The sequence below is a fragment of the Oncorhynchus masou genome, chromosome 31, assembly GCF_036934945.1.
Source record: "Oncorhynchus masou masou isolate Uvic2021 chromosome 31, UVic_Omas_1.1, whole genome shotgun sequence".
Taxonomy (NCBI): domain Eukaryota; kingdom Metazoa; phylum Chordata; class Actinopteri; order Salmoniformes; family Salmonidae; genus Oncorhynchus; species Oncorhynchus masou.
The window spans coordinates 58,257,928-58,266,325 of record NC_088242.1 but is presented as its reverse complement, the minus strand read 5'-3'; the positions used below and the strand labels follow the sequence as shown (position 1 = coordinate 58,266,325).

The 8,398-nt window shown below is 45.5% G+C and overlaps 1 protein-coding gene across 2 annotated transcripts in view; it reads right to left on the bottom strand.

Moving 5' to 3' along the window:
• Positions 1 to 8,398, bottom strand: part of LOC135524184 (G1/S-specific cyclin-D2) — a 208,996-nt gene that overhangs the window by 73,876 nt on the left and 126,722 nt on the right. For both annotated transcript variants that reach the window (XM_064951489.1, XM_064951490.1), the window contains exon 3: positions 4,923 to 4,976. The gene's annotated coding sequence lies outside the window, so the exon portion shown is untranslated. The remainder of the gene's footprint in view (positions 1 to 4,922; positions 4,977 to 8,398) is intronic.

The following is an 8,398-nucleotide window of genomic DNA, read 5'->3' as shown; positions in this document are numbered from 1 at the left end:
AATCGTTCTCCACTCCCTCTGACAGCTTTCAGCAAGCATTATTATCCGACTAGTGTGTTGTTGTGAATAGGATATTGAACCGAGTCAACTCACATGATGAGTGGTCGGTTCAGCCAGAAGAGGACTGGTCCCCCTCAGAGTCTGGTTCCTCTCTAGGTTTCTTCCTAGGTTTCTGCCTTCCTTGGGAGTGTTTCCTAGCCACCGTGCTTCTACACCTGCATTGCTTGCTGTTCGGGGTTTTAGGCCGGGTTTCTGTACAGCACTTTGTGACATCAGCTGATGTAAGAAGGGCTTTAGAAATACATTTGATTGATTGATTGTTACAGTATTTCCTGTGCATTCAGGGCCAATATGTCATTTGCACAGCAGAAAGCCAGTAACTATTCTTTTGTGACCTGTGTATGTGACAAAGGTAGATGCAAAGCAATGTCGGAGACAGGTTCCTCACCCTACCCTGGCTTCCGAGCATGTCACCAAGTGGCTAAAACGGTCCCAGAGCTCTGGGGCTCAATCTGTCACAGCCCAACAGAATACCCAGTGTCAGGTTGTCCCTGATATACCACTCATGTGTCTGTCACGCATTGTCAACTCTGACGCAGACATAGTATCGTGCGAGTGACATGGTGAACAGCTCACCGGGCTGAACAAATGAAGGAAGGAGGCAGGGAAATGTATTCCCTAAGATCTCTTTGATTCTATATCAAGAGGTTCTCACAACAACTCAAGATGCTGTGACACCACTGGCTTATCAGAGGCACTATTAATACTATGGGACCTCAGGGAACAACGACTCTGTCCCCCGTCCCTGGAGAAAGAAGGAGGAAGTCATTGATTCTTCCCACCACAATCTCTGGGAAGAACAGATCTTGCTTTTCCCTTTCAGTTGATGGGGTTATTATTTTAAAGGCTGTGAGAGACAGAGAGAGTACTAGCCCACACTAGTTTATTTCTGTGTCCACCCGGGCGAGTGGACAGGATAGGACCCAATAGCTCCAAGACAGGCCTGTTTTACAGCCACTCCTTCCCAGGATCGTGACCTCCTCCCTGGGTATTATTCTCACAGTCGCAGCCTCTGTGCTCCATATCTCCATACCCCCAGGATGTAATGTATAGAACAGCCCAGTGGCCTAGATGTAGTGCATCACCCAGAAGACATGTTAGTCACATTCACGAGCTACACGTGCTTATTAGCAATGATTTGTTACAGATATCTAGGACAAGGATCTGTGAGAAAAATAGCCCTCGCTATGGTTAGGGATCTACCTGAAGTCACATCTTGACAGGTTTGAGTTACGGCTCTACGTTTAACATGCAATTAGCCTCCTGAAAGCTTGCTGAACTGTCTTTGAGTCTATTGACTCAGGAATGAAGAGACGTTTCTACTACGACACAAAACTGATCTCAATTCAGCTGTAGGTCCAAGGGACATTCTGCTGCTGCAGACGACCAGACATGTTCTATTATCCGGTTCAAATCTGTGAGCTCTTCCCCCTCTGCCAGTCTCCCTGTGTCGTAGCTCCCTGTCCAAGGTGGACCGACTACAATGGGATGAGTATCACCCCATTCTGCTCTCATTCTCTCCTCACACTCATTGAATGGGGGATTTCCATTGTGAGAACCGATGTTCAGCCCACCTAACCATGTCAAGACACACAGCGAAAACCCGCACTCACTTGTAAGCGCGCACAGCTGAGTGAGCGCCACGTCTTGGGTTAGGGTTAAACTGCTGTATGCATGTGCAGAAGCATGTCTTTGCTGAGAGAGAGAGAGAGAGAGAGAGAGAGAGAGAGAGAGAGAGAGAGAGAGATGGTTGTCGCTACACTGATCCAGGGGCGGCAGCTGTTATGGTGGTGGCGGAGGGACTGAGGGGTTGGTGGTGGCTGAGGGACTGAGGGGTTGGTGGTGGCGGAGGGACTGATGGGTTGGTGGTGGCTGAGGGACTGAGGGGTTGGTGGTGGCTGAGGGACTGAGGGGTTGGTGGTGGCTGAGGGACTGAGGGGTTGGTGGTGCCTGAGGGGTTGGGGACTGAGGGGTTGGTGGTGGCTGAGGGACTGAGGGGTTGGCGGAGGGACTGAGGGGTTGGTGGTGGCTGAGGGACTGAGGGGTTGGTGGTGGCTGAGGGACTGAGGGGTTGGTGGTGGTTGAGGGACTGAGGGGTTGGTGGTGGTTGAGGGACTGAGGGGTTGGTGGTGGATGAGCGACTGAGGAGTTGGTGGTGGCTGAGGGACTGAGGGGTTGGAGGGACTGAGGGGTTGGTGGTGGCTGAGGGACTGAGGGGTTGGTGGTGGCTGAGGGACTGAGGGGTTGGTGGTGGCTGAGGGACTGAGGGGTTGGTGGTGGCTGAGGTGGGATGAGGGGCAGACGGAAGCAGTTGCTCCAGACCCGACTGACGTGCACAACGAGCTACTCTTCCTCCTCCCTGTCTGTCTGGATCTAGTGCAGCCAGCAGGGCTGCAGAGGAGCAGATGTTTCCTTTATTTAGCCACCGAGCTACAGACAAACCGGGGGCTAACCTGGCAGACTGTCTGTCATTGATGACGTGGTACAAGAGTGTAGCTCGCGACGAGCAGCTAACAGAGGAGCCTTTTCTTGGTGCCGTTCATCCTGATCTTTTCTGGAACTCTGACTTTAGCACTGGATCCCAGAGTCAGGACTGAGATAACCAGAGAAAGATAGACAGGAAGGGAGACAGTCTGGCACAGTGGACCAGAGAAAATTATTTTCAAAAATATAGAACATTATACTGTATATATAAAAAAAAGGCAAACAAAAATGGGTATATTTTCAATATTCATGTTTATACGTTTCAATATTCATCAATGAATGTAAGACAATTGTTATTGAAATCAAAATACTACTTATATCACAACTCTTCACGGCTTCCTTTGACAGACATTTTTTGCTCCGTAGCATCTACAGATGAAGCATTATGGTGTCTTAGAGGAGGCTTGGGTATGTCCAAAATGGCACAAATCTTCCAACTTCAATTCATTAGTCCTCAATTGCTTTAAAATGCAAATGTAAATTATATGTCAACAATTCTTTCTCCAAAGGACCCTTCTATGGATTACATCTTGTGAAAATCCCCCCAAATCCTGAGCTTTTTTTGTTCTAGTTTTGTGAGGAATCACCCAGTAGAGACTGCCCAGAGTGGCTGGTGTGGAATAGATAGGGGGGGGGGGGTACAGCACCCTGAGCTCAACCTCTGTTCTAGAGCCCAGGTCAGTCAGCTGTGGGGAGGCAGCTGCTGCAGAGACTAATCCAAAAACGAAACGTATCTGAGCACAAGTGTGCTAGCACATGTCCAAAGTGTCGAGTCACTCTGAGCAGAACCACTTCACTGAGGGATGACCTGACACACTGGGTGTCTGTCCTATGCCTCCATCCATAGACCCCTTATCTTAGTGTCCAAGACAAATCCGGTTCCTCGCCAAGAGACTCAGGCAATGGTGTGATACTAGGAATGTGTCTGTTTGTCATGTTATGACCCAAAGACAAGCGGCAAATGTTTACTTAGGCCTATCAGCTTGATACCCGGGCGAATGATTTAGCGACAAATTATTTCAGGACACTTCTATTTAAAGTGGATGGTCCTTGATGTATTGAAAAAGACTGTATAACTGCTGTATAACATCAAATGTTTAAAAAAAAAGAGACATGAGAGCAGCGGATGGGACAGAAATCACCTGACCGCCATTTACAGGAAATAAAGCCTGTGGAGTTTCGGTGGTTTAGAAAGAAAGACACAGTGCTGGTATCAGATCATTTATGATAGTGAAAATGACAACAACATATGTGACCACTAATAGATTATCATATGACCTTTACCTTCAAAGTGGGCACTGGCTCCCATGCAATCCAGCCTCCATGAAGACATGAAAAAATACACCGGTTGGCGAATCGGACTACTGTCATTGATCAATTGACCATCGACTGTGGAGTATCTGAAATGTTCTGTGATGATTTGGCAGAGTCAAGAATTAGATCTCAGCGGGTATATAGATTGTGTTGAAATTCCTTTCTTGATTCATTAACTGTGTATACTAAAAGAATCTGCCGACAGCCACTATCGACTCGTGAACAAGTTGGCTTCGTGGAAATATGAAATAGTTATCTACTAACACTCGCGCATGATGTAAAGTGACAATCGAAAATACAGACAGTTTCATTTCTTATAGACACACTCATTGTTATTTCCAACAACGTTGCACATGAACAGAACTTTCCATCCATGTAGAAAGAAGACGAGAATCATGCTAGATTTTAGTTTGAAACCACCATAAGTGATCACAGATATAAAGATCTATACGAAAGCTCTTGAACCTCATTCCTAAGCGCAAGACAGACAAGCAGGAGAGACTGGTTTCAATCAAAACAACAGTGCAGAAACAGCCTTCCCCAATCTATAGTCAACGATACGAGGTGGTATCTAAGAATACTGAATACTCAGTGTATACTCTGGGAAGTAGAATGACACACGTGCACTAGAGTACGTGCACACAAAAACACACGCACACACACACACACACACACACACACACACACACACACACACACACACACACACACACACACACACACACACACACACACACACACACACACACACACACACACACACACACACAAACACTACGCAATACTTTATTCTATCCTGTATCATCTACACCTCTCGTATACTACTAAAGTCTGGTGTTTAAGGATATTCTATTTCTCAGATGCTCATCAAATTGCCAGAGAGAATCCGCAGATACAGGGAATCTTTCTTACACTTCTTCCATACAGCACAACACATGCATCACCCAAAAAGCCCAAGATCTTGCTGTGCTACAATGTCTTCATTGAAAACAGTCGCCTTCGCATGTGAAAGCAGCACCTCAAATCTACAACGTAAACCACAAGAGCTAAGAGTTAAGTCTTACCTGAGATGAGCCACACCCATGACCAACCACCAATCCTGACTCGCTCCAACGCTCCTGGAACAACAAACACAAAGACACCATTAAATAAACTGAGTGACTGACAGCTGTCTTATAAACTCCAAGAAAGTACTGCTCAAACTTAGTTTACTATTCTCAAGACTTTGTACTTGAGGAATCAAATCAATCAGACTGATGACGTCGACTGCATGGAAAGTCCTATTCCTCTGGAACAAAAAAAAAAAACTCAACATGCAACAGATTCAACGATTTTACTGAGTTACAGTTCATATAAGGAAATCAGTCAATTGGAATAAATAATAAATAAATCATCGATGGATTTCACATGACTAGAGTGAACCTGGGAGGGCATAGGCCCACCCACTGGGGAGCAGGCCGAGCTTACCAGAAGGAGTTTTTCGCCACAAAAGGTTTCTTATTTCAGACAGATATACTCCTCAGTTATATCAGCTGTCCGGGTGGCTGGTCTCAGATGATCCCGCAGGTGAAGTGGAGGTCCTGGGCATTATACACCGGGTACCAGTTCCGAGTCGATGTGCAGGGGTACGAGGTAATGGAGATAGATATGTACATATAGATAGGGATAAAGTAACTAGGCAACAGGATACATGTGTGCACAAACGTAGAGAGAAATAAGCTTTTTGTGTGTATAGAACATTTCTGGGGTCTTTTATTTCAGCTCATGAAACACGGGACCAACCCTTTACATGTTGCGTTTATATTTTTGTTCAGTATAATTGGAATTCCCCAGTAGTCTACTGACTTTTCAGAGTCATCATACCTGTAAATTCCCTGTGTGGGTGACTGGGAGCTCATGTGTTCACACAATTACACAATCTGGATCTGAAGAACAGTGTTTTAGCCTGTGTAACTGGGATATGGCTGAATGCTCAAACCCAACCCATCTAGTTTACCGTTTTTGAACGAGGCATCGACTTACGCAAGAACAGGGTTGCATTCATTATGCACCAAACGGAAGAAGACGGACACAAACAGGGAGGCACTACCTGAACTTATCATTCGTTTTCATTTGACATTAGTCCCTAACTGTCCCGATTCTACAATGTTTATTTTAAGACTCAAAAGACATTCAACTGATGTTACAAGAATGTTCCCAGAACACTTTTCCACTGCGGGGCCGTGCCGTGAATATCACAGTCCCTATTTCATTTCCACTTGATTCCTGGAACCAAGTGAGATATTCAGCCTCGTTTGATACCTGGTACTGACCTCTCGAACCAAGTAGTCCAGGTGGGTGGGGTTACAAATGGCCGTACTAAACGATTAGTCTCACGCAAAAGACGTCACAGTGTCGCGTATGTTAATCCTCATGCACTCGTCACTGGCGTATTAGATTTTTTTACAAGAGAAGGCAAATCTGACATGATGACGCCCCATCAGCGAAGATCAGCACGGTAATACATTGTTTTTAGCCAAATGACTTTCGAGCTAGCTACCAACCTCTTTAGCGTAGCTAGCTGTAGCGTGTGAGAGTGAACACTGTACAAGACATGAACCGGAGTCAACAACTTGTCATATAAACATCCATGGAAGGCCAATGCCGCGAACATAGTTACATGTTTGATGTTGGCCGGAGTATCTGACTTATACAAACAACTCAGAAAGGCTGTTCTGTCAACATTCATCAAAGGAATGCTTTTGGCACCCTGATACAATCAAATCTGAAAGTCAGTTTGAGTGTTTTAGGAACCAATCTCTTGTCATAATCCCACAATGTTCACACAACCTAAAGAAATATTCTGGGAACCTTTAAAGAACAGATTAAATGTGTTCTGGGAACGTTCTTGCAATATCAGTTGGGTGTGTTTTGCATCCTGAATGAAACATTATGGAATCATCCGCACATCTGGACAGTTTTTGTGTTTTGGGAACAAATCTTTTTGTCCACACAATGTTCATACCATAGTGTTCTTCCCCACAGTGATCAGTTTATCTGGGCCGGCGATTTGATTTATATATTTTTATTTAACTAGGCAAGTCAGTTAAGAACAAATTCTTATTTATAATGACGGCCTATCAGGGAACAGTGGGTTAATGGCCTTGTTCAGGGGCAGAACCTCAGATTTTTACCATGTCAGCTCGGGGTTTCAGTTACATTCGGGTTACTGGCCCAACGCTCTAACCACCAGGCTACCTACCGCGATGCCTCAGGTCCTCCAACCAAAACAGGTCAGCGAGCTAAGCTTACATTCGAAAGTTAATGCCCCCAATCCATCGCAGGAGGAGGAGAGAAGGAGGAAGAGGAGCTTAATTGAACAGTAAGACCAGGTTCACTTCACCTGGAAGGAATGCAAGGAGTGGGAGAGGGAAGGAGGGAAGGGTGATGTATCGTGAAGTTGTCAAAACGCATTTATTTACAAAGTGAATATAAAGTGCGAACACAAAGATCTCCAATAGGCAACGGGCACTAATAGATCCCACAACTTCAAGAGTCAGGAAATGGGATAAGATAAATGGTGAGGGGGACATCTAGACTTTAAGTCCCTCCATTGTGCCAGCTCCCTTTTTAAAACGTCTTCTATTATTTAGAAATGTCTTTGAAATCTGAGCACTTGGCAAAGCATTATTGGTTATAAAGCAACTCTCTGTACTTTACAACTCTTTTCAGGGCCGCAGGTTGGGGAACCCTGGCCTACAGGGAGGAGGTCAAAGACCTAGCAGTGTAGTGCCAGGACAACAACCTCTCCCTCAACGTCGGTAAGACAAAAGAGCTGATCGTGGACTACAAGGAACACAGGTCGAGAGCATCAAGGTCCTTTGGTGTTCACATCACTAAGGTACTATCATTGTCCACACACACCAATGGGCCCTTTGATCCTCAAAAAGTTCTACAGCTGCACCATAGAGTACCACAGTATCAGTCAAATTACCCATAAAACCTAGCGGTCAAACAGGGAAATGGTTCTAATCGCTTTTCCGCCATTCATTTTTCCCATAGGGTTTTTCAGAAGTTCCGTGTAGGCTTACCCTGGCGTGATGTTTTGATAATCATGTAAATCTCTCTAGGACAAGGTGACTCCCTGCCACCCAGGACCTCTATACCAGGCGGTGTCAGAGGAAAGCCCTAAAAAGTTTATCCAAAGCTCCAGCCACCAAGTCATACAATGTTCTCTCTGCTACCACATGGTACGCGGTACCAACATACCAAGTCTGGAACCACAGGGCCCTTAACAGCTTCTACCCCCCAAGACATCAGACGGCTAAATAGTTAGTTAAGTAGTCCGGGTAGCTATTGGTTAACTATCTGCAATGACCCTTTTTGCACTAACCCTTTAGACTCATCACATACGTTGCTGTTTACTATCTATTATGTATCCTGTTGCCTAGTCACTTCATGTCTCTCTATGTGTACATATCAACCTCAATTACCTCGTACCCCTGCACATCGACTCGGTACTAGTACCCGGTGTATAAAGCCAAGTTATCGTCACGCATTG